Below are 27,968 nucleotides of genomic sequence, written 5' to 3'. Positions count from 1 at the left end.
AAGAACATTTTGATCATGTTTCAGGCCCTTATTTTTAAAGAGACATTCATTTCATATTTGTATAACTACAGAAAACCCATATATATGAAATATAACTAAAACTCACAAAAAAGTAAGTTTTCATTTTATTTATAGTAAAATAATATACTTATTATAAAAATGAAAAAAGGTTATTACTACAGTATAGTACTAACCAAATATATAATAAATATACATAGAATAATTATAGATTAAACAAAAATTAAGGAAAATGTTTTACATGAAATATGTATCATAATAGTAAGTTATTAATCTTTAGTGTTTACAATTCTGAGCAAGATATGAATGTACATTACAATATACATTATACCATTCAAAAGCTTGGAATCATTATAATTTTAGTTTTTTTTTGGGGGGGGGGGGGGTACAGATTTTTTTTTTTTTTTATAAAGAATGCTTTAAATTGATAAAAAGTGAAAAAGATGAAAAATGTTAATGATGAAAATGTTTAAAAATGCTGTTCTTCTCAACTTTTTCTATTCATGAAAGAAAACGGAAAATATTCTACTCACCTGTTTCCAACATAATAATAATACTAATACATGTTTTTTGAGCAGTATTTCAGCATATTAGAATGATTTCTGAAGATTATTTGCCTGGAATAATGATGCTGAAAATACAGCTGCTCATCACAGTGATAAATTAAAGTTTAATATATATTCAGATAGAAAGAAGCTATTTTAAATAGTATTCATTTTTCAAAATGTTACTGCTTTTGCTGTACTTTGAATCAAATAAAGGCAGACTTGATGAGCAGAAGAAACTTCTGTAAAAAAAAAAAACCATGGTATTTTAAATTAATAATTATTTTACAGAGTTAAATAAATGTTGTTAGTAACATTTAGTGTTTACAAAACTGAGTAAGATAAAATAATGCAAGTCAATAAAATTAATTTAAAAAACACACTAAAATACAGTGCAAAAAAGGCTAATACTTCTGGTATTTTAATTAATTTATGGAAATAAATTAAAAAAATTTAAATTATGGATTAACAACAACGACTTCAATAATAATAATAATAATACTAATAATAAATCTAACTACCTTTCTAATCTTTTTGTATTCTATTTTCTTTTAATTTATTATGCAATTGTATATGTATGTGTGTGTGTATGTGTAAAGACCTCTAACTAGCTTGCTCTATTCTTTTATTTTTCTGTTTAAAAATAAAATAAAAGTTTTATTATCTGTTTTATTTTTATTTATTATATTATTTAAAATCCCATGCTACGTGTAGTGTGTTAACCTAACTGAGACTTGTTATAGCACTTATATATCATTGCTCTTTTTGTTGTTTTTGATTGCTTCCACTGTCTTCATCTGTAAGTCGCTTTGGATAAAAGCGTCTGCTAAATGAATAAATGTAATATATGAATGTAATAATACAGTTAAAAGTTGTTGAGAACAATGGAAAAAAAAATAAAAACAAGTCTGGTCACCACAAAGACTGTCTCACTCCACTCTCGACGCCACGTCAGTGACCGACGAAAATGGGATATCGCTTCGATAGACCAATCTACTTCAAGTGTAAACTAAATGAGCCAATGCACATTGGCATGCAATTATTTCATCCAGCTGCCACTGATCACAGCTTGAGTATAAGAAGGCAGCAGGTGCAATGCATACCAGCTTTTCGCTTCGGAGCCGAGCGTAAGTATCATTCTGCTCAACTGTGTCTGCTGTGAACTACGAGTTCAGCACGCTCTCGGAAGCTTTGTGTGTTGGCCAGATGGTGCTATAGCGGCGGTTGTTCCTGTGTCGAGTGGATTGCACACTTCAGGCTGCACTACCCCCTGTCATGTTGCAAGTAGCCAATTCCCATGTGCGCCTCAGCACTAAAAGAGCATTTCTTAAAGAGCAAATTTCTCTAAAAGAGCTTCACAGGTGTGTCTTTGTAAAGATCACGGATCGTCCTTATAAGGATGCCGTTTCCGCTGTGCGTTTCTAGGTGCACTCGTTACCTGGCAACGGGTGATGGTCACGATCGCTGCCTCATGTGTCTGTGCATCGAGCACACTGAGGTGGCCTTCGTGGATGAGTTATGTTCTCACTGCGGGAAGATGACCATCTCGGAGCTGCAAACCAGGCTCTGCTACCTTCAGGGAATAACTTCCAGGAGTAGTGTGGGTGGTTTAGGGATTACAGTGGGGGCAAACCTTGCAGGGAACCAAACTCTGGGTACCATCACTCCTCTTGCACCTCCGATCCAGTGGAGCAACCCACAGAACGCACTGGCTCCTCTTTAAAGAGCGTACCAGCTGTATCTAGTGGGCCTCGGAGGGGGAGCTGTCTAATGAAAATTCGGCCACGTTGCCACTCTCTGGGATGGTAGCAAAGCCTGAGTCAGATCCAGAGATGACTGCTATGCTTTCCCGGGCTGCCGAGACACATTCCGGGCCTGCTCAACTGTACAGCCGACGAACTGTCTCAAGCAATACTCCCGTGAGAATGGGAGAAATTTTGCTCTCCAAAACGGTCCAGCTGATTTGGAGACGGGACCTGTTTGCTTCTCCAGAGACCTCTTACTGCCAGTTGTTCTACTCCCTGGCCGAGGGAACTCTCGGCATGGACGCACTGGCACAAAGCTAGCCGTGGGGCCTATGCAAGTATGTGTTTCCCCCAGTGAGCCTTCTAGTGGCGGCGTATTGGCCCACTCGGACCTGGTTTCCTGGACTAGTGCTCCTCGCGACAGCCCCTCCTTGGCCAATTTCTCTGAGGAAGGATCTACTGACTCAGAGATGGGGCACCATTTGGCACACGCATCCAGACCTTTGGAAACTCCATGTCTGGTCCCCGGACGGGACGCGGAGGTTCTAGGTGACCTACTCCTAGGAGGTAGTGAACACCATCACTTTGGAAAGAGCACCGTGTATGAGACATGCTTAAACCTTGAAGTGGAACCTGTTAGTTGAGTGGTGTTCTTCTCGCCGAAAAGACCCCTGAAGATGCTCGATGGCGGTCGTGCTTTCCTTTCTGCAGCAAGGGCTGGACCGAAGTCTTTCTCCCTCCACCTTCAAAGTCCAGGTTGCCGCTATTGCTGTGTACCATGACCTGGTGAATGTGAAGTCTTTGGGGAAGCATAACTTTCCCGGCCCCCCTTTATACCTTATTGGGACCTGACTCTAGTGCTTAAATCACTACAGCAGGGCCCATTACAGTTTTTTGCACTCAGTTGAGCTAAAGTTTCTTTCGTTGAAAACTCTGCTCCTGCTTGTACTGGCCTCCATCAGGAGGGTAGGGGACCTGCATGCATTTTCGTTCGACGATTCGTGCCTAGAGTTTAGGCTGGCTGACTCCCAGATAATCCTGAGGCCCCGGCCTGGCTACTTGCACAAGATTCTCACTACACTCTTCAAAGACCAAGTGGTGAACCTGCAAGCGCTGCCCCTGGAGGAGGCAGACCCAGCCCTGGCTTTGCTCTGTCCCGTCCAAGCATTGAGATGGTACGTAGACCGGACACAAAGCTTCAGGACCTCAGACCAGCTCTTTGTCTGTTACGGAGGCCGGCAGAAGGGGAATGCCATCTCTAAGCAGAGGATGGCCCACTGGATTGTGGGTGCCATAACCCTTGCTTATAAGGCACAGGTTGTGCCCTGCCCATTCAGGTTGTGAGCTCACTCAACTAGAAGTGTTGCATTCTCCTGGGCGCTGGCTTGTGGTGCCTCACTGACAGATATTTGTAGAGCTGTGGGCTGGGCAACCCCTAACACGTTTGCTAGGTTCAATAGCCTTTGTGTAGAGCCGGTATCCATCTGTATTCTCACTTCTAAGGGGTAGTGGCACTGAGAGGCCCCGGTTAGTGTCGGCTTGCTTAAACTGCTCCAGAGTGTCTGTACTGTAGACCCTGTTGAGATCCTCCATCACCCTAGGCAGCTGGATGCGGTGGAACGTCCGGCGCCAGGCCTTCATGATGAATTTTTTGAGAACCATGGAAGGCTGGGTTCCATATTGAGACCTAAGCAGTACTCGTATGTGTATAGTACACGGTATAGCCTTAGAGCCTGTGTTTCCCTGGGCAGAATACTGCCTTCCCAAGAGGGTTTTAATCACCTCAAATTTCTCCATATACTCCTAACCAGATGCTATATGGGTATTTGCTCCCGAGAGCTCCTTCGGGAAGGATGGGGCTTCTGCAACATCCCTGTTCCAAGCTGAATGGGTAAGTTTTCCCAGTGTTATCCAATCTCACCCAGTGAGGTAGTGCTCTGACAATGGTGAGTGGAACTACTTGCTCCAAGCCCCAGCCTACACCTAATAGGGGCGCACGCGGCTCGCACAGGGCACTGGAAGGGGCAGCACCCATGGCACTTTTGTAGGGATCCCATTTTCGTCGGTCAATGACGTGGCGTCGAGAGTGACTGACTGAAATGGAACATCTCGGTTACGTATGGTAACCCTCGTTCCCTGGAGGGAACGGAGACGCAACGTCCCGTCACCATGGTTGCTGCACCACCGCTGAGCTGCTGAGTCTCCAGCTCAGCTCCTCAGCGAAAACCTGGTATGCATTGCACCTGCTGCCGCCTTATACTAACGCTGTGATCAGCGGCAATAATTGAATGCCAATATGCATTGGCTCGTTTAGTTTACACTCAAAAGTAGACTGGTCTATCGAAGCGAATCCCATTTTCGTTGGTCGCTGACATGGCGTCTCCGTTCCCTCCTTCAGGCAGCGAGGGCTACCATATGTAACAGAGAATTTTTTGGTAAAATGACACGCAAACAATAATTCAATCGATTCGTTCAAAAAGCTGGTTGAATAAATTATTCAGTCATTAACACGGTTAAATTATTTGTTTCTGAATAATTCCGCCATTTGAATGAATCGGTTGAATCTCAGTGACTCACTCATTAACATTCACTTGCTTTTCATCAGGTGTCATGCCATAACATTTTTAATACGACTGACTTTATATCAAATGTGAATTTAATATTGAAAGTTAATGTGATTATAAATATTGCTACTAATCTTGCATTTTTCAGAAAGAGAGCAAATAACATTTACATTATAAAATATAATTTTCACTGACAACCTAGATTTCAATCACTCTCAGAAACTGACATTAAAATCACTGAAACTGTTAACACTGTGAAATCAATATCTTAAATATAGATTCGTACACACATCTGCACTTTGTTGTTTCTGACGAGAGAATTCACCAGAAAGAGGTATTCAGTCAGTGAGCCAGTGAAGGAAGCACTGGCATTTCAGCGATGACTCATCGGAACACCTCTGATTGGCCAATGCTTTAATAAGCTCAATAGAATCATGTGTGATTGGTTATAATGTGCAGTGCTGTAAAAACGCGTCTGTCTTTGGCTCAGCGCCAGCAAGCAATCACAGATCTGAATTCAGGAGCTGATGATATGACTTGCTGAACGTACTCGCACCGGTGTGATTGTATTAAAATTAATAAAATCTTAATCGGCTATTTTTTGTCTTTTGGACGCTGCATTCAACTTGACTTCCCTCTGTTATAAGCCACACACGTACAACAAACTAGTCACAGTGGTATTGTGTACTGTAATCGAATGTAGCCCAAGTTACCTGTTAAACAGTAGACAGCACACGCGGTGACTCGGCGCGTGCGGGAGGGAACTGAACGACTTATTCAAACTGATTCATGAACCAATTCACTCGTTTGCCAATTGTTTTGATCAAGCCTTTGAACAGAATTTTTGACTCAAAAGAATGAATCATTCGCGAATGGGCATCGCTCATTGCCCAGAGAAAAGTAGACGGCGTGTTTGGAATAAACTGAAGCAATTATAATATTTATTGCATTAAGATAAAGTAACAAGAGGAGCGTCGCCCACAGTAACGAAGTAAAAGTACAGATTTTTCCCCAAAAATTTACTCAAGTAAGTACCCATCTTTAAATATCCTCCGAAAAGTATTAGTTACCCCAAAAAATTACTCAAGTAAATGTAACAAAGTAAATGTAACTCGTTACTACCCACCTCTGACTATATGTGTACGTAATTAACAATAAATACAGATAACACAAATTAAATATGTTGTTAAAGGGTTATGAAGATGTACTTCACCTTCAGATCGGACCACTTTTTCTTTATTTCTGCAACTGTCCGTTCTGTCTCACTGATGCAGTTGACAGCAGCAGCAACAGCTTGCCACTCGCATTGCTTCTTTTAATTAGTGATCCTACTGCTCTGGTCACCAAATAATGTTGTTTTCCGGGCCTCCACCTCCCCTACAAGTGTGTGTATCTCAGTGTCTGAGAAATTACGTTATTTTGCTCTTTTCTCACCTGTCACCATTTATGCAGCATTACAAACACACAAGTGAATGCAAGGCTCATTAATATTCAGATTAGCATTCATGAGGTGCTTTGCATTGAATATTTATGGTTAAAAATCTCTCTGTTGTATGACTAAATGATAGTAAAGAACGGTTTAAGAATTAACTAATAGTTTAGCAAAACATGAAAATTGTATGATGTCCTAAATGCCATGTGGTGCTACTGTCTTAGCTAAGTATGGAGTTAGAGCTACTGTTAGCAAAAAACTTCACCCCTGTCACATTTTTATTTATTTATTATTATAACAGGGTTGAATCGTTGTGACAGGGTTGAATATTTGACACTTCTTAGTAGATTACTCAATTGTAGACTTGTTGAGGAATAGCGACACCCCTCCACAAAGTTCTGATAATCAAAATGCAGAGCAACCTAAATCTGGGTCCTCGAGGTCAGTTGTAAGGACTTGATTTAGATTAGATGAAGTTGAGTGTAAGTTAGTGTGTGTTAGTGAGAGTAAGTGTATACTGTATCTGAAAGTGTATATAAGGGTTTGTCCATGTGAGATTTTAAATGTTGGCAGCAGTTTTGGTAATTATTTATTTTAATCATTTAATTTAATAATGGTGAAACTGTTGAGCAGGCACTTGAGAGGATGCCATGAAACCTCCCAGCGGTCCCAGCAACCATGCAGATACATCAGGTGGTAACTCTTGCTCCAGGAGAGATACTGTCTCGTGATGTCAGCTGTCTGTGCTCGACCCAGAAGCAGTTACAATGCGAGGGTTGGATCACAAATCATTTCAGCTTTGTTAAGAAGGTGCCAGATGCTGTGTCACAGAGGCAAACACGAATCCATTGGGAAGACCCAGAGGTGCTAGGGCAGTGGTGTGTCCTCACAAATGATAAAGATTTGATCCAGTAATAATACTTGTGATGGATGAAACACATGTGCAAGTGAAATACATGCACTGTGTCGGGCCTAACAGACCACTTTTGGTTTATGGTTTATGAAGTCAATTCATAAATTCTTTGAAAACCTCATACAGTGTTTATTTTATGCATGAAAATGACATAAATGGCCTTTGGTTTGTGAGGACACTGAGATGTTCTCATAAACACCAAGTGTTTTCATAATGCTGGGGAGGTTAATTTTGTGCAATAATGCACGTAACCAGTCGATTATTGATTTTTTTTTTTTTAAATATGTCCCTTATAAAGTTTTTGTTTTATTGACAAGCCTAAAATAAATGTAATTGTTTTTCTGTGACACTGGAAAATACATCAAACAAAAGTGTCATTTTTGGAAGATAATAAAAGGAACTTTTTGTATCTAAACGTTAATATTTAGCCTTTAATCTCACACAATTACTCATGATTTGTTTAAACATATATTTCAAAAAGAATAAAACTCTTAATACATAGGTTTCATTCTGTTAAATTGAACGGGACTTTTATTTTGGCTTGATGATGTGACGTCATAAGTCTGCGCCGCGCTCCTGCTTCTGTGATTCAGATCAGCAAAGGTTTGTGATTTTAAACATTTAAAATAATTACATATAAGCTGTTATAGATTTACAGACAATGTAAAGTTGTTATTAATTAATGCAGCTCTGCTCTATCTGTCATTATCGTGTGAGTAAAGCTCAGATGAATCAGTGAAAGACTCAGCCGCTAAAAACAAATGATGGAGAAACTATTCCAGTGGCTTTTTATTAAAAGGATTCAGTTATTCGCGGGGTCAAGAAAAAGTGTTAAATTCAACGATAACAACAAACACAAATGTGGTGTAATGACAACTTCTAGGAACCAACTATTAAATCTAATATAAATTATATTATAATTGGCTGCCAAATATAAAAGACAATTATGAAGTGTCTGTGATTTCTTAATTCTTGTATTAATCTGTAACGTTAGTGTTGCTATTTCTTGGCTTAAGATGAATAACTCTCTCTTACAAGTGACTGACTGAAACTGTTCAGTTGAGAGTTAGTTTGGGTTTATTATTCTTTCTGTTAATTATTCTCATCTTAAACAGATTGTCCGCACACAGAGAAACAAACACTGGTGAAACAGCTGAGATTCATGACACACGGTTATAAAGATGGCCTTTATTAAAGAGGAGACTGAGGAAGTGAAGATTGAAGAAACATTGAGTCTGAAACAAGAAGATACTGAGGAACAAACAGGTTTGATTTCATTCTCAAAGTTGAACACCTTTTGATCCTTGACCTGTTAGCCAGCAACCCATTTTTTTTAATTATAAAACTCTAGACAGAGCTGATTTGCGCTCAAACAGATGGTAATCATGCAGATACATTCACATTCAACATAAAACACGCCCACACATATATACATTTTTTTTTTTTTAAATAAAATAAAGAAAAAGGCGATCGCTAAGTTCTGCCTCCACAGGTGCTTCAGAGTGCGCCAGAATTTAAAATAAACAATCTTCCACCTATGTTTAACTTTTTTTTTTTTTGGTGGACCATCTCATTCTGTTTGTGACACCGTACTCTACAAAACCATGCCATTTTTTTTATTACCAAGATGCATTCTCTGAGCTTGAGTTATTCCTTAACGGACACAAACAATTCTGTCCCTGAAGAACTGAAATGTAAACAAAGGAATAATCATCCATATTGCTTCATTGGACTAAACGTGCTCCATGAGATGTTGTTCAGTGGACCCTTACCTTACTAACTAAACCAAGCTTTACAGCTGTGGATGTGTTTATGACTCGTTATTACAACGAATCTGGTATGTTCATTCTTCATGTTTTGATGTGTACTGCTTACACAAATCAAGCAAATACATTCTTTAAGTTAAGAAGCTTTCCGTTGAAAAATAGCGATCTGTCGTTGAGGCTTGAGGCTTAGATCTTTATAAAGATTTATAGTTTGTCAAGATTAAATTTGTCCCGCTTCATGTAATCTATTTGTAATTATTGACACGTGCGAACAATGGGAGTTGAAGACAAATTAACTGCCCTTACTCCCTAAACAAAAACACATCATAAAATTAGATATAAATGGCAGACCTCCCCCAACACTCCCAGGACTGTCTTAAAATAAACCGGATTAATCACATAGTAAGAAAAAACAACCAGCAACCACAAAGCTGTTGGTAATCTGCTGACGGAGACGGAATCTGAAGCTCTTCACGCCACAGAAACAAATGCCAAAGTGAGCTCCCCGGGTGTTGGTAGCGCCACCCTTTTTAAAGTCACCTGCTTCAGGGTCCACCAATCACGTTCCTTAATGAACAGCCAACATACTCAAAACAAGACACAAAAATAACAGCTGCTGGGGATTGTAACATTGATTCATGATCAACCGTTCATAAAAGCAGTCACTTGCTTCATTCCTGAATAAATTAGCCGTTCAAACAAATAATTTTAATGAATGATTCAGTAATAAAATGACTGGTGATTTTGGTTTCATTTTTAAGGTATAATTTCAGTTAAATCATTTAATATTTCTGTATTCCGAATTCTCTATTTAAAACATTAATCATAAGGTTCTTTATTTTACATGGTGAAGCCTATGCTGTCTTTGCCTCCAAACAATCTTATTCATTTTGCTAATAAACATTCTACGTTTCATAATTATTTTCTCCTCATTCTGTACTGATTTTTAGTTTTGAATACCTGTTTGAAATTTGTTTAGTTATGTTATTTTATATAAGGTGCATAGCATGTATTTTTATTTATTTAATAAAAATCCTGTGTTCTACGTTGTATTTTGTTGTTGCTTGAATTTAATTCAAGCAACTAATGTTGAATTGCCTCTAAAAGTTTAAGTAAAATGCGCATGGGGCTTTTACAAGCTATTTAAGCAAAGGAAAGTGAGGGAGAGAGGGAAACCTCAGACGAACTAAAAACAAACAACTGCTTTATGCCAAATTGCCACTAATTTGAAACTGAAAGTAAATTCAAAGTAAATTCAAATGACCCTCCACCACAGTTACCAGTATTACCAGTTGTCACAAGCCGATTAACCTGTGGAAAAAAATTTTCACGTCACAACCTTAGAATTAAGTACATATTTTATTTTGAACAACTACTATTGACAATATCTATGAAATTGTACTTTCTCTTATTGTTGTCACACTGAAGCTGTGTGATTTTCATAGTAGTACCCTTTAAGCTCACCTTAAAATAATATGAAATCTTTAAAAGTGTAAGTGCAGTAAACCACAGACCAGCAATAAACTCAATTTATAATATTTTTGGATGTAACAACACAAGCCAGTAATGTCTGTGAATTAATATACTGTTACAGACGCGCCAGGTTCCACCTCCTACTAATCACAGCGCACTCCCTTACCTGAATACCAATCACTCCCACCTGATCCTCATCCACCTGCAATCACCTCAGCACTACAAATACCACACACATGCACTCAGTCAGCGTCCGGTCTTGTTCGCGACAAGGTCTTACCTGTATGCTAACTCTAAGGACTAACTCTATCTCTACTTACCTTTCTCCAGCGATCTCCGATCTCTTTCTCCAGCGTCAAACCCCCTCATCTACGGATCCTTTCTTCACTGCACCATCACTTCACCCAGGACTTCTCGCTCCTGTGCTTGTGCCTCAATAAACTGTGTTTCTGTTACTTACAGCCTCCTCTCCTGGTATTCCGTAAAAGAAAACCGGACCAAGACCGATCGGCACAAGCATGACCCTCACTGAACCCTTCCAGTACCTGGTTGATGGTTTTTGTTTGACCATTTACGAGATGTTTTTGGCAAACCAGCTTGGGACTGGTGCGATGCTTTATTACTTGAAACAGGGAAAAATGTCTGTCAATGAAAATGCTCTTCAGTTCAAGACTCTAGCGGCCACCAGCGGATGGAATGAGCAGGCCTTGCTGACTACCTCAGCAATTATCAGGGATTAGAACCTCGACTGCGGTTGCATATCGCTGCATACAAGGACACCATTGGGCTAGAACGCTTCATTCAACTCTCCATCCGCTGCGCCACCCGTATGCAGTCGTGCCTCGAAGAGCACCATGGCCAAGTGTATTCCAATTCTGCTGACCAGAGGCCGTCAGTTCCCCAGAACCAGCAAGCAAGCCCATGCTAGCCGATTCCTATTGACTCACTACTGCTGAAAGACAAAGACTGCTGTCCCAGAATCTGTGTCTCTACTATGCATCTCCGGGGCATATCATCTCTGTATGCCCCATCCATCTTCCTCGTCCCATGGTGAGTGCCATTCTCCCTTCGAAGTATCAAATGAAACCACTCACCACTATAGTGACACTTAATGCCACTGACATCTCTGTTCCTGTTTCCGCCGTCCTCGATTCTGGGTCAGCTGGCAACTTAATCTCGGACGCCCTCTGCCGTCAACACAAGCTTGCTACCACGGCAACGCTGTCAGTCTACCAAGTCCACACAATAACTGGAAAGCCTTTGAGTCGGAGATGTGTTAGTCATAGTGTGGGCCCCATCACCCTCCAAACCAGATTACTCCTTCAAGAGGAGATCCACCGAGGAATCCACCACTGACGTCATCTTAGGGCGACTGTGGTTGGAGCAGCATAATCAAGTCATCTTGTGGAAGACGGGCAAAGTCCTTAACAGGCGACTCCTGTTTCCAGGGCTGCATCACTGGTTATCCTATCCCAGCCAAACTTTCCCCGGCATCTCTTTCTGTATGTACCACCTTCAGGACTCTAGAACCAGCAAGCGAGAGCTCGGTGGAAAACCAATCCTTCTCCATTCCAACCTGTTACGCCGTATTCTGCCCCAAACGGGCCTCCACATCGGCCGTGGGACTGTGCCATCGATCTGCTTCCAGGTGAACCAGTGCCTAAAGGAAGGATATATCCCCTTTCCATCCCGGTGGAGAAGGCCATTGAGGAGTACATCAATGAGGCGCTGGCTCAGGGTTACATTCGTCCATCTACCTTCCCTGCTGCTTCCACGTTCTTTGTGGAGAAGAAGGACAGAGGCTTACGGCCCTGTATATTTTCTTTTTCTTTATTGCAGACACAGGTCCATATAAAACAACAACAAATACAAAAACTACATAAAAATTCCATAATAGCCTATAGAATATACAGGCTATTACACCAGTGTCATCTAAGCCTGGAAGTGTATCTGTAACAGCTTTTCAGAGGACTGACTAGGGCTTCGATTATATAGTTCACTGAACTGTCCAGTCGACACACAAAACCAAACACCAGTTACCTTAAGAGTGCCTCAAAGGTTGGCTCTCTATTAGACGCAAAACGTCTTTATTAGAAACAAGTATAGACTACTGTGCCCTGAACAATATAACTGTTAAGTTCCGCTATCCACTTCCCCACATCACAGCAGCCTTGGAACATCTCCGTGGTGCCACTGTGTTCACCAAGTTGGACCTCCACAGCGCATACAATCTCATTTGGGTATGTGAGGGGGACGAGTGGAAAACTGCCTCCATCACCCCTACTGGCCACTATGAGTTCTTGGTGATGCCGTATGTACTTTGTTAGGGCCCCCTCCGTGTTCCAGGACTTTATCCATGAGATGAATTCCTCCATAAGTTCGTCCTCGTCTATATAGATGATATCCTCATTTACTCCCGGAGCCTAGCGGAACATCGTCGCCACGTTGCGGAGGTCCTGCAATGCCTGAGGGCCTTTCAGCTCTACCTCAAGGCCGAGAAATGGTCCTTCCACCAGCCCTCATTGCAGTTCCTTGGATACAACATCAACAGCAGTGGCATCGGATGGATGAGGGGAAGGTAAACGCTGTCAGAAATTGGCCCGCTCCTACCACCATCACAGAACTCCAACGATTCATCGGTTTTGCCAATTTCTACAATCGTTTTATTCAGAATTACAGTACCATCACCAACCCTCTCACTTGCCTCACTTGGAACAAACCCAAATCTCTGTCATGGACTTCAGCTGCCACAGATGCCTTCAACTCCCTCAAGAGGGTCTTTATGACTGCTCCACTCCTGGTACATCCTGACCCCAATCGACGCCTCTACCACTGGAGTGGGAGCGTTCCTGTTACAGAGACAGGGGAATCCCAGTCGCCTCCACCCATGTGCCCCTTTCTCTTGGAAGCTCAACCCGGCGGAGGTGAATTACGACATCGGCAACCGTGAGCTGCTGGCCATTAAGTTGGCCCTGGAGGAATGGAGTCATTGGCTGGAGGGAGCCCAACACCCTTTTTTAGTCCTCACTGAACAAAAGAACCTTGAATAATTGCGGATCGCCAAAAAGGTTGAATCCAAGACAGGCCTGCTAGGCGCTATTCTTCACCTGCTTCCACTTTTCCATCTCCTATCGCTCAGGGGACAAGAATGTGAAAGCTGATGCCCTGTCCCGGTGTCACGCCCCCGAAGAAAACCTAGAAGAGCCTGAAACCATACTTCCTGAGAAAATCATTGTCAGCCCCATTACCTGGTCCGCATAGACCCTTCCTTCCTCCAATGCCTTCACCCCGCCGGGTTGCCTACTGGGACACCAATACATCCCCAGGACACGGCGCACTCCACTCATTCACTCCGCTCACACATCTCGTGGCACTGGTCACCCGGGGGTCAATGAAACCCTCTCATTGTTAAGAGAACGCTTCTGACGTCAGAAGGTATGTGAACGGATGTACAGACTGCGCCATCTCCAAGAGTCCACGCCATCTACCATTAGGCAAGCTCCACCCTTTGCCCGTCCCTAATCGCCCGTGGTCACACCTACGAGAGGACTTTATCACTTCCGACAATAATACCTGCATCCTAGTCATTGTTGACCGATTTTCTAAATCATGTCGTCTTCTCCCTCTGAAAGGTCTGCCCACAGCCATGGAAACGGCCGAGTTAATGTTTAACCATGTCTTCAGATACTTCGGCATTCCAGAAGACATCGTCTCCGATAGAGGTCCCCAGTTCATCTCCCGGGTATGGATAGTATTTCACTCACTCCTAGGTGTGGCCATCAGTCTGTCCTCCAGATACCATCCCCAATCCAACGGGCAGACAGAGAGGAAGGTTCAGGAGATTGGCCGCTTTCTCTGCCATGGCCACCAGAACTCTTGGAACCATTTCCTAAGGTGGGCTGAGTACACACAGAACTCCCTGCGACAACCTACCACTGGACCCACTTCATTCCAGTGCGTGCTCAGCTATCAACCACCGCTCTTCCCAAGGTCAAGGTGAACCCTCTGCATCTTCTCCATCAACTACTGGTTCTGAGAGGAGAGGGTCTGGGATGCAGCTCACCACCAACTGAAACGTGCCCTACGTAGGCGCAGGATGACAGCCGACCTTCGACGATCCGAGGCCCCGGAATACCAACATGGTCAGAAGGTCTGGCTGTCTGCCCGGGACATCCACCTGCGCCTACCCTGCCACAAGCTGAGTCCCAGATTCATTGGCCAATTCACCATCTTTAGAGCAGATCAATCCAGTCACTTTCAAACTCCAATTACCACCTGAGTACTGGATTCACCCCACTTTCCATGTGTCATTCCTCAAGCCTTTACCATCCCTCTGTTTCTCCCTCCACTGAACCTGGCGCAGCGCAGCGAAAGCCGGGGGGGCTTGAAGATGGTGCTGCCTATGAAATTCAAGACATCCTATACTCCCAGTGGCGTGGTGGACAACTTGAGCACCTAGTGGACTGGAAAGGATATGGCCTCAGGAGCTGGGGTACTGTTACATACACGCCAGGTTCCACCTCCTACCAATCAAAGTGCACTCCCTTACCTGAATACTAATCACTCCCACCTGATCCTCATCCACCTGCAATCACCTCAGCACTACAAATACCACACTCAGTCAGCGTCCGGTCTCGTTCGCGACAAGATCTTTACCTGTATGTTAACTCTAAGGACTAACTCTATCTCTACTTACCTCTCTCCAGCGATCTCCAGAAGCCAAAACAGTGTGAACACTTGGAGACCCATATATGTGCAATGATCAGATTGACTTAAAATTAAAGGAGTTAGATAGTAACAAAACAATAAGTTAGGATATCAAGTAAGATAATTATTTTGTCTTTTTAAGATTTGATCTTAGAAATGGAAGCGTGCTCAATGGGTACGTGAACTTAATATGTAATTAGAAAAAACTCCATGGAAATGACCATTAACATCAAGTGTTTTATAGTGTAATTGTTTCCAAAATAACAAAGACAAAATGTCCACTAAGTTTAATTTGGATATTTAATTGAAATAGTGAGTTGAAACAAGAAAGGGCAAAAATGAAACGTCCAAAATGCCCCCTGGTCATTAATAGTAAATAGTGTACCCTTTCTGAGCCACAACTGACAACTACCTCTTGGAGTAATTATTTACTAGGTTGGAACAAGTCTCCTTAGGGATATTAGCCCATTCTTCCATTGGTTTCCAAGCATGGACATTCACTTTGACCATTCGCCATAGATGCTCAGTAGGATTGAGGTATGTGCGGGCCACTCCAGAACCTTGGTTTTGATATCCTTCAGGAACTGTTGGACCAATTTCCATGTATGCTTTGGGTCATTGTCTTGTTGGAAGTCCCAGTGACGACCTAAGGCTAGACACAGCAGATTTCTACATATTATCCCTCAAAATGTCAACATAATTTTCTTTTTTCATGATGCCATGGACCCGAACAAGGCTCCCTGGACCTGAGGCTGCAAAACAGCCCCACAGCGTGATGCTCCCACCACAATATTTAACTGTGGGAACTGTGTTCTTAGGGTTGAAGGCCTCACCCTTTCTTCGGAAACATAAGCAACATCCATGTGCCCAGACAGTTCCAGTTTAGTCTGATCAGACCAAAGCACAGACTCCCAAAACTGATCTTTACCTTTCAAATGTGCATTGGAAAACCTCAGTCTGGCTGTGGTGTGCCACTGTTTGAGTAAAGGGGTTCTTCTGGGATGATGGCCCTGGAGCCCACTACGATGACGAGCCCTCACAACTGTGTTCCTTGAAGCATCAACTCCAGAATAGGTCAGGTCAACAACAGTCATCTTGGCAGATGTCTGGGTCATCTTGCTGACATGTCTGACTATTTTCTTCTCCAGAGTTCTTAAAATCTTGTGCTTATGACCACGCCCAAGTTTGTTTCTTACAGAATTTGTTTCCTTGTACTTGGTGATGATGCAACGTACAGCGGCTCTAGACACTGTGAAATGCGGCTCTAGACACTGTGAAATGCTTGGAAATGGCAGTATAGCCTTCCTTCTTATCATGAACCTACACTATCGTCTTTCTGAGCTCAAGATTTATTTCTTTTGTCTTTGGCATGGTGAGTTATAGTAGACTCTCTCAATAATGTGTTCAAGTGACCTGTTCCTTGGAGTCTTTTTATGATGATTGAATGCTAAGGTGATGTTAGGAAGCTAATTGACTGCACATGTGTGGTTTGAAAACTGATTGTTTAATTTAGGTGCGTTTCAAAAGCAAAAATTCACATGGGGGCTAATATTTTTGACCACGCCATTTTCACTATATTTGAAATAAAGTAAGCCTAAAAATGTATTTTATATTCCAAAATGTACCAATAGTTACTAAATGGCACTGGTGAATGTTTGAGTATATTCAGTTTTATGAATGCTGCAAACATTGGAAAAATCTTTAGGAAAATGTTACAATATTCCTGGGGGGCTAATAATTTTGGCCTCAACTGTAGCTACATTACTTGCTTCTTGGTCCAGCTCAGTGTGAACTATATAAGTACTTTTAATTCAATACCCGATGGTCGACCATGGCAACAGTAAAGTCATCACAAATAGAATAAGTTTGGGGGTCAGGAATAATGTAAACAAAGATATGCGATAACAGTTAACAAGACAAAAAATTGTGGTATTGTCAAAAAACCAAATCAATGCATTAAACCTTGCAGTGTGAATACTGCCATAATTGCATCCATGTGCTTTGTGAACATATAAGGTGCTACTGCCAGGCGGAATGGAATTTCTCAAAACTGGTACACTATGCTCACAAAAGTTAACATGAGGAACGTCCTGTGGTCTTCTACAGTCTAAATGAGAAAGTAAGATTCCCTAAGATCCACCACAACAAACCATGGTTTGGGTAGGTGGTGGGTGGGCCAAAAAATGTTGACACCCAAACTTAACTTAAGGCCAGGACACACCAAGCCAACTTCAATGAATTAGCAGCAACGGAAGCAGACAGTGTTGTTGCCTTGTGTCGGCAGCAACTGAAATAAAAAGCTGTACTTGAACACAGCACTCAGAATACAGCCAACTGCAAACAAACACATGCTTCCTGTGCCTTTATGAGATGTAGCTCTCAGGAGCTTTTAAAAGTACTTATTCATCATTCAAAAGGAGAAACTGATATGCAAAGCACCTTTTGCTAACGATTTTGAATATCAGTTATGTTGATAACTTTAAGGGTTAGAAAATTATGTTATTACCCTTGTGTTGTTTAATATTCTTACATATAAGAGATCCTTGTAGCTTCAAATTACTGTGAATGGACCACTGTTGTCACATTTTCCTTGCTATGTTTCTGGGCTTACGTTTCTATGTTTTAGTTGCATTGATGTCTATGCAGGGTTAGACAGCTCCAGATTCCATCAAAAATATCTTCATTTATGTTCCAAATATGAATGAAGGTTTTACACAGATGCTCACTGACAGCCTGACGTTGACCAATAGCTTGGTGTGTCCCGACCTTGTTTTTATGTCTGTTGTTTTTTGTTATTACTTACTCAAATGTTTCTGTTTTAACTCTAGACCTGATGCCGCTGAAAGAGGAGTGTCAAGAATTTTATAAAAAGGAAGAACAAAATATGTATGAAAATTTTGATTTCACAACTGGAGAAAAAACTGGTTGCTCACTGACTGAAAAGACATCCACACAAAATGGAAGTCGATCCTGCATTCAGTGTGGAAAGTTTTTCTCTAGCCAAGCATACCTTGATGTCCATAAGAGAATTCACAAAGGAGAGAAGCCTTTTACATGCAAACAGTGTGGAAGGAGTTTCACTGCCAAAGGAAGCCTTATTAGGCACATGATGATTCACACCGGAGAGAAGCAGTTCTCCTGCCAAGAATGTGGGAAAAGTTTCTCTAATAGGAGTCACCTTAAAGACCACATGAGTTTTCACAGTGCAGAGAGAGCTCTCACCTGCTCTCAATGTGGAAAAGTTTTCAATCAAATAAACTTTCTTAAAAAACACATCAGATATCACTGTGGAGAGAAGCCCTACATATGTCCACAGTGTGGAAAGAGTTTTAGACATGAAGCAATATTGAACAACCATTTGAGAGTCCACACTGGAGAAAACATGTTCAAATGTGATAAGTGTGGAAAGAGCTTCAGATATAAAGCAACATTGAACTACCATTTGAGAGACCACGCTGGAGAAAACATGTTCGTATGTGATCAGTGTGGAAAGAGCTTCAGATGTAAAGTAAATCTTACAATGCACAAAAGAGTTCACATTGTTCACAAACCAGATGGACCTGAAATGTCAGTTGCAATCCCATCAGTAGCACACTGTTTTTTATTAAAAAAGTAATATACTGTAGAAAATGATGCATTCTGGTCATTATCTTCCATTTTCTGTGATGGTAAATTTAATGTGAATTAAAGGGAACCTATCATGACCTTTTTTTTTACTAGATGTCATTTAACAGGCATTCCCGAAATGTGTCTGTGATTCAGTTCAGAATACCCCATAGATCATTTATTATATCACTCTGAGAATTACCATTTTTGAGTGGAAGCAAAAACATGCTATTTCTGTGCATGTCTTTGAATGTAAATGAGCTTCTCAGAATAAGGTTTTACCTTTACAGCTTATGTCTTGGATAGTGTACCAAAATAAAACGCATATTTGGTTTTATTATCATGGGTCCATTCTTCATACCTCACCTAATACGTCTGAGATGATTTGACAGGTGTCAGATCTTTTATGCTGCGGCGCCCGGGGAATAGTTGGGGGTTCAGTGCCTTGCTCAAGTCGTGGTGCCCTTGAGCAAGGCACTGAACCGACAACTGCTCCCCATAAATGGCTGCCCACTGCTCCAGGTGTGTGTGTTCACTGCTGTGTGTGCACTTTGTATGGGTTAAATGCAGAGCACGAATTCTGAGAATGGGTCACCATACTTGGCTGTATGTCACGTCACTATCATCATGATAATTTATCTCTGGATAATTTGGTTCTTCAAACTAGATTGGTGGATTTGACTGAGAGCAGCAGTCTTTTATAGCGGTGGATTTGAAACTGCAGACTCTTTCAGTCGGGCGGAAGCTTTCTCTCTGTTGCTGGTGAAGTCCCAGTGGTAAACTTAATTCTTTGAAATCGGTTCATTCATCAACAAAAAAATAAAAGATACTTTGTACCAATGTGTACTTACACTGTGGTTACATACTATGTACACATCTAGTTACTATGTAAGTACACAGATATTAGGGACACAATATAAAGTAGGACCAAAATGATCACTTATTTAAAATAAGTGTTCTTTAAAAATCTGAAAGTGCACGGACAATCAAATTAGTGCTTTTTTCTTTTTCCTTCAGTGTTATTGCTGTTTGATTATTACTGATGACATCATAAACAGTGGCAGCTTTACTAGGTTACGTATTTGGACATCCAAGTGCATTTAACTGCAGCCGCAAGCTTCAGGACAAAACATAAAGTTCATGTGAAAGTCTGTCAGTACGTTTGTTTCATGCATCTAATATGTACTGCATTCCAAATGGCATAAATGAAAGCATCTTTAAAGTAAAATGCTGAAATAACAGCGGGTGGAAGCACATACTGTCCAGCAATCGGCATGTGTCTCACGATGCATATACTATGCAATAAAGCTGCTGCGCTTGTTTGTAGTGTGCACACGTGCCATGTGCAGAGGAAAAATAAAAGCTCAGAAAACAATTCAGAATCGTTGGAAGAGAGAATCGCAATTTTTTTTATTAAATGAAAAAGACGAAAAGGAAAAGTACTGGTGTCAGTAGGTTAAGTGCAGGCGAAAAAGATTAGTCTTTAGATGTTTCTTGAAAATGAGTAAAGACTCAGCTGTACGAATTGAGATTGGGAGGTCATTCCACCAGCTGGGCACAGTCCAGGAAAAGGTCAGTGAGAGTGATTTTGAATTTCTTTGGGATGGCACCACAGGGCGTTGTTCACTTGAAGAGCGCAAACTTCTGGAGGGCACATAGGATTTAACCAGTGAGTTTAGGTAAGCTGGTGCCGTGCCAGTGATCGTCTTGTAGGCAAGCATCAGTACCTTGAATTTGATGCGAGCGGCTACTGGTAGCCAGTGTAACCTGATGAGGAGAGGAGTAACATGAGCTTTTTTTGGCTCATTGAAGACAACCCTCGCTGCTGCATTCTGGATCATTTGCAGAGGCTTGACAGTACATGCAGGAAGGCCCGCCAGGAGAGCATTACAATAGTCCAGTCTGGAGAGAACAAGAGCTTGGACAAGAAGTTGGGTTTCTTGCTCTGACAGGAAGGGTCTAATCTTCCTAATGTTGTATAAGGCAAACCTGCAGGTCGTTGTAGCAATGTGGTCAGTGAAGCTTAATTGATGATCCATCACAACTCCTAGGTTTCTGGCTGTCCTCGAAGGAGTTATGGTTGACGAGCCCAGCTGTATAGAGAAGTTGTGATGAATCAATGGGTTAGCTGGAATCACCAGTAGTTCAGTCTTTGTAAGGTTAAGCTGAAGGTGATGGTCATTCATCCAGCTAGAAATGTCACTCAGACAGGCTGAAATGCGAGCAGCTACCGTCGGGTTATCTGGCTGGAATGAGAAGTAGAGTTGGGTGTCATCAGCATAGCAGTGATAAGAAAAGCCATGCTTCTGAATGACAGATCCTAAAGATGTCATGTAGATGGAGAAGAGAAGTGGTCCAAGTACTGAGCCTTGAGGAACCCCAGTAGCAAGGTGGTGTGACTTTGAAACATCACCCCTCCAAGACACACTGAAGGATCTGTCAGAGAGGTAGGACTTAACCCACAGGAGAGCAGTTCCAGAGATTCCCATCTTTCTGAGGATGGACAGGAGAATCTGGTGATTAACAGTGTCAAAAGCAGCAGACAGGTCCAGTAAGATGAGTACCAAGGATATTGAAGCTGCTCTTGCTAGTCGCAGGGCTTCAGTAACCGAGAGCAGAGCAGTCTCAGTTGAGTGGCCACTTTTGAAGCCAGATTGGTTGCTGTCCAGGAGGTTGTTCTGTCCAAGGAACATAGAAAGCTGGTTGAACACAGCCCACTCAAGTGTCTTTGCAATGAATGGCAGAAGGGATACCAGTCTGTAGTTTTCAAGAAGGGCTGGATTTAAAGATGGTTTCTTGAGCAGTGGGCTTACCCGATCCCTGCTTAAAAGCTGAGGGAAATGTTCCAGAGTGAAGAGAAGAGTTGATAATGTGAGTAAGTGAAGGTATGACTGAAGAAGAGATCGCTTGAAGGAGGTGAGTGGGGATAGGATAAAGTGGACAAGTAGTAGGATGATTGGACAGGAGAATTTTGGAGACGTCCATCTCTGAGAGTGGGGAGAAGGAGGATAAAGAGTGTGCATCTTTCATTGTGAAGTTGTCCTCAGTCTGCGGTGTGGAGAATTGGTCGCTGATCGATCTTGTCTTATTTGTGAAGAAAGCTGCAAAGTCGTCCGCTGTAAGAGTCCATGGAGGAGGTGGAGGCGGCGGATTAAGAAGAGAAGAGAAAGTCTTGAAGAGTGTCCGAGAGTCACAGCAGCTGTTAATTTTGTTGTGGTAGTAGGATGTTTTAGCTGTGAAGACATTTGCAGAGAAGGAAGAGAGGAGAGATCGATACACAGTGGGGTCCGTAGAGTTTTTTGATTTCTGCCATTTCCTCTCTGCAGCCCTGAGTTTAGAGCGATGTTCACGGAGAACCTCGGACAGCCAGGGGGCAGATGGGGCAGTGCGTGCTGGTCTAGACAACAGTGGCCAAAAGTTGTCCAAGCAAGATGTTAAAGTGGAGCAAAGAGTGTCCGTAGCACTGTTCGTGTCCAGAGCAGAAAACTGAGACAATGGTAGAAGAGAGGATGAAACCACAGCAGACAGGCGAGATGGAGAGAGTGAGCGTAGGTTCCGTCGAAAGGTGACCTGCGTTGGAGTGTGTGCCACTTCAGGAGTAAGTGCTAGGTTAGCAGTAATGAGGAAGTGATCAGAGGTGTGCAGTGGAGCAACTGAAGAGGTGTCCACAGAGCAACAGCGTGTGTAGATGAGGTCCAGTTGGTTGCCCGATTTGTGAGTCGCTGTAGTAGACACTAGCTTGAGATCATATGAGGTGAGCAGAGTTTTGAAGTCTGCAGCCTGGGGTTTATCTAGGTGGATGTTGAAGTCACCAAGCAGTACCAGAGGAGTACCATATTCAGGAAAGTTTGATAGCAGCACATCCAACTCCTCCAAGAAGTTTCCCAGTTGACCTGGGGGACGATAAATGACCACAAAGTGGATTTTAACAGGGTGGGTTACAGTAATGGCATGTGATTCAAATGAACCAGTACCTTTTGGTGATGGCTGAAGATCAAATTTCCATTCTTTGGATATAAGGAGACCCGTACCTCCACCCCTCCCAGTGGTACGAGGAGTGTGGGAACAAGTGAAATTAGTGGAGAGGGCTGCAGGGGTGGCAGTATCTTCAGGTTTGATCCAAGTCTCTGTCAGAGCCATGAGGTTGAGACCGGAATGAGTAGCAACAGAAGAAATGAAGTCTGCTTTGTTAACTGCAGACTGGCAGTTCCAGAGACCAACTGGAATAGAGAGCATAGTAGTAGAGGTCAGAGGGACATGGCATAGGTTTGTCAGACAGGCCTTCCTGCGACGTACATAGCGTGCTCTCCGAGTGTTAGTAGTGATAGTAGAGATCTGAAAGCACATAATGACTACAAGTGTAAGACATATTTGGGAGGCTATACAAAAGTAAATAAAGAGAAAAGCAATACTCAGGTGCCCTGTCGGTGTCCTTGCTCGGTGGAGTCGCGCAGGTAGAGTCGATTGTCTTTACACTCGTCGGCCTTCACACGAGGAGGGTTCACACGAGGGTTGCCGCGAAAAACCACAAAATACTTATTTATAGAAGTATTTTGTATCCACACGTATTTCTCTTTGAACTTTGTTCCCGTAGAACTTTGATAGAGCACTTGATTTCCTGATCTTAAAGGCTTTTTATCTCAAGCAGATTAAATGCTTGATCTTTGGAGTGATCCATGGTTTGTTCGAGGGATAAATTTATACTGTATTCAATGGTAAACTTCAGTCAATTTCAGTCAAGATAGTATTATAAAAGGCATTATCTTTCTCGTTAGTACCTATTACTTCAGTTACATCTTGCCATTCAGTAGTAATCCATCTACCAAACTCTTTCATACTAGACTCTCTCATAGGTTGTATTACTCGCCTAAAAATGTCTCACTATTTGGCATGTATTGCGTCAAAATCACCCTTTTATTCATGCATTTATAACTGCTTATCAATTATTTATAATGAATTTGTAAATGAGTAAGTCATTTATTAACACCTTTAAACCCTTTAAAATATTTTTTTTTAACTAGGGCATTTTTAAGCAAAATACATTCAGATGTCATTTTTCACATGTAAATATATGAATAATTGAAATTGCATTTAATAAACAGAACATACACACACAAACATGCAATGATTATACACACTACACACATATACTGCACACACTCACACATGTTGCGAAGAAAGAGGACCAGAGAGAGCAATTCGCGGAGCAGATACAGGTCTTTAATAAAAATTAAAAAAAAAACACAGGAAATTGACAGTTCTAGTAGAAACCAAAAAAACTCCCAAAGGGAGAAAAAACTGGAACCAAAAACCTTTCACTTGTTCAAAAATAGAAAAGCAAAAAACCACCGACCGCCCAGGCGGAATCAGTACAGTGGACAGCTCCACAGCAGCACTGTAGAGAGAGACAAGCAGATCTGTTGACGAGAAGCGGCAATACTTCTAGACTCCCACTCCTCTCTTGACCACACCATAGGAACACGGGCACAGACAGCCTCGAGAGGTAAGCGCACTGGACACAGGCAGACACAATGGTAAATCAACCAGCGATGCAGCAATCCCCAAACAGACAGGACAAGAGCTGTGTCCCAAAGTTGAAGGCCACGGACTTCGAAGACCGGTCTCCGAAGTGCACAAAGGGCCCTCCGAAGTTCGTGGATGCTCCGCCTTGGCAGGATTTCCTAATTCCTCCACCTGGTGTTTCCGATTAGCGATCTGTCGCATATAGCAACGGTGCGAGCGGAGCACTGATGAGAGGACAGTCCTGCCAGGAGAGGTGGAGCCAGAGTGGTTTTTGTTTTTATGTTTTACGTCAAAGTGGAGAAGCCTCCGGCATAACCAAGACCGAGGCCAAGTTACACTGGTTTGCTGCGTCCTTTGTCGGATTACAACTTTAAATGCAGGTAGTGGCTTGGAGCTTACTTGAATAAAGTAACAAAAGACACGAACACACATATCAGTTAAAATGCTTACTGATATCTTACAAAGGTGCAATTTTATGTAGTTTATTGTCTTGACCATAATTATCATCTGTAGACATGTTTGCAACCCGTTTTTATTAAGCAGTTAAACATGAAAATAAAACTGAAAAAAGTGCATAGTATGAACAGTGCTCTGTTTGATTTTAATGTTCGGACAATAAATGTTAATTTAATCAGAGGTGGACTGTAAGGAAGTACATTAGTTAAGTTTACTCAAATATACAAATATAAAGTACTATGTTTTGTTTTTTCTCACAGACAGCAGCACTACAAAAATATGGTATTTTACAACATGATGCATTGTTGTAGATTAAACTACCCAACAGTGTATTAGTAGGCAACTTTAAATTGAATAACATTGAACATATTTAGAAATTAAACAAATTATTTTTCAGAACAATATTGTACATACCTTTACTTTTACTCGCAATACCTTAAGTATATTAGAGTATGCATGATAATACTTCTACTTAAAGGATAGTTCAGCGAAAAATGACAATTCTGTGATCCTTTGCTCACCCATTTGTTCCAGATTTGTCATTTTCCTTTTTTGGGTTAACTATCCCTTCAGCTAAGGTTTTAAAGAGCCACACAGATGGGAAATCAAAAATTACCAGTATTACAGTGTATGATGTAGCTGTCCATCTGTGTAAACAATTAGCAAATAATTAAACCAAATAGTACACGATTTATAAAGTTATTGGCTTCTAAAGTAAGGAGTCGACTCTGAATCGCTGAAACGAGTCGTTATAGATTTCAAATCTTTTGCCCATCTCTATGTAAGTCACTAGGAACACTTTGCATAATAATCTCCGCCTACCGTCTGGGAACTCTGACCTGCCCCACCCCCACACAGACGCTCTGGTTGGTGTGAGAGCATCATGTCGAGGAGACAGTGTGTTTTTAATTGTAAAGGCAAGTTTGTTTTATTTTCACTGCCAAAGAATGAAGATCAGAAGAACCAATGGCTAAAATTCATTTTCACCACAATACCAGAGCAGTACAACAAATCCCTTTTGTTGTGTTCACAACATTTCACTGATGACTGCTTTTCTAATCTCGGTGAGTACAGCGGGATTTTCAAAGCGTTTGGCCATAAAAGAGGGTTCAATACCAACTTTATTTAGAACAACGAGCATCTACGAATCACAACGTGAAGTATGATTATGAAGTTATGTGTCTGTTTTCTCCTGAGCGTCTTATCAGTATGTGTGCTGTCTGCAGCCTGTCTGCGCTGATCTTCATTTACAAACACGTCATTAAAATGAAGTGTAACTCCGTGAATACTCAACGAAGATACATGAGAGAGATATCTATAGAAAACTTGACATGTCTACTTTAAAACTAAACAAGTGCTGCTAAAAGATATTCTGTGATAAAGTAATCCATATGAAAACAACGCGATGTCTGTTTTTCATGTCTCCCTTCGTTATATCTAATGTGACCACGCCCCTGCGCTGAACGCACTATTCAGATTCAAACTGAAGCGCGCGGCTTGAATACACCCACACAGAAGAAAAAGAAGCGAGACTGTTCAAGTTTTTTATTTTACCGTTTGCTTTGTGATGAGAGGAATAAGACATAATTCACCCCAAAAACAGATGCTAACGCATAGTTTACCGTGGAGGTGTGTGCGGAACTACCAATCAAACCTGACTATGTTAGTTGACCAATCAGAACACAGTATGCTACCGAAAGGTGGGATTTAAGGAAACTGAATCTTTTGAACAGCTACGTGCGAACCATTTGGGGATCTCTGAGAATTGAGGTAATTTTAAAATGATATTTTGACAAAATGACAATGTTTTTTAACCTTAGATGGATGTAAACCTAATGTACAGGACTTATACACAGTGATAGGAAGCTTAGAATTTTCATCTTACTGGCTCTTTAAATATGACTAGTAGATTTTAGCCAATATGGTATTGGTAGTTATTAAAAGTAGTTTAAGTAAGTATCCCAATATTTCTTTTACTAATTACATTGTCATGGAGCTAAACAATTTATCTTTTCCTTCTTTCCCTAAATCAGACTGGACCCCTGTACTACAGGATAAAGCTGAATGTGGCAGTGCTGGACTGGAGTTTAATGGTTTTGGTCCGGACAGAGCTGCTGGATCTTCTGAGAACTGAATGCCAACAGTGATGGGTGCCACAGTCCAGACCCTGGTGTTTCTCTTCTGTCCGCCAGTGGTACATCATAAAGATGGTCTCCAGAGTGTTTGACATGTGCCTCATTCCACTGTCACTGCATTGACCTCCAAGTCTCTGCTTCACCAAGAGATTGATCTCCTGAAGACTTCAGAACACATGGAAGCAGCGCTGGGCTCAAACTGATGTTATTTTTCTGATTTTAAACCTAAACTGTTGTAAATGGTTGTAAAAAGTACTTTCAATTATAGAGAAATTTGTTTTAATGTGTAAAAAAAATATTTACAGGATGAAAAATTAAAAGAATGTTTTGAGAAAAAATGTATAAGCTGCATTAAAGGCGCAATATGTAATTTTTCTGCTTTAAAAAATAGCAGAAATCACTATATCTATGTTATATATATTTTTTAGTTGTATACTTACATCATCCCGACAGTTTCCATGAAATTTCAAATCCGGAGAAAATTATAGTTTAATTCGAAGACGCGGCATGTTTTGTCGCCCGTCTATGACGTCATATAAGCTTTGACCCCTCTAGTTTATCTAACTTCCTGCGGAACTGCCAAATACAAAGGTGAACAGAAACAAAGACGAGACGAAGAAGAAAAAGTAGTAGCCTTTATAGAGACTATTATATTTAATATTTATATTGTTTATATTTGTATTTAAACCTCAATCAATAACTTAGTTATGGATCATGATTATGCTTTGCCTGCACGTTCTGTGAAGCGCAAACGCACGGGTGAAATAAATGACCCGAGATGGTTTTGGGACAAGAGAAGCAACAAGACATGGGTAAATATTGGAGTTGCATTTCCAAGATAGAGAGAGCTTCATGACAAGCTGAAACTACAGAGAGATGCCGAACTCGCTTGCATTCTGATAAACAGGTATGCATCCATTCAACTAACTGTATCCATCCGTATATTTTGTGAAACGATGATGTCTTGTGTAAAACGCAGACGGACTATCTCTCATGTAAATCTACATTTGTTCTATATCTAGCTGAATAAAGTAGCTTCAAATGCAGTTCTCTAACTTGTTCGATATCATAGTATAACGTAATTA

General features: G+C 41.4%; 1 protein-coding gene across 5 annotated transcripts in view; it reads left to right on the top strand.

The window, feature by feature from the left end:
• LOC127951935 (gastrula zinc finger protein XlCGF8.2DB) overlaps positions 1-27,968 on the top strand; it is a 176,300-nt gene that overhangs the window by 72,958 nt on the left and 75,374 nt on the right. For 2 of the 5 annotated variants that reach the window (XM_052550090.1, XM_052550094.1), the window contains exon 1: positions 7,768-7,820. The exons of the other annotated variants lie outside the window; for them this stretch is intronic. The gene's annotated coding sequence lies outside the window, so the exon portion shown is untranslated. Of the gene's footprint in view, positions 1-7,767; positions 7,821-27,968 lie in introns of those variants that run through there. 5 annotated transcript variants of the gene reach the window in all.

The sequence above is a fragment of the Carassius gibelio genome, chromosome B3 (assembly GCF_023724105.1).
Source record: "Carassius gibelio isolate Cgi1373 ecotype wild population from Czech Republic chromosome B3, carGib1.2-hapl.c, whole genome shotgun sequence".
NCBI lineage: Eukaryota > Metazoa > Chordata > Actinopteri > Cypriniformes > Cyprinidae > Carassius > Carassius gibelio.
The sequence above is the reverse complement of the archived record's forward strand: the minus strand, read 5'-3'. Positions and strand labels throughout refer to the sequence as shown.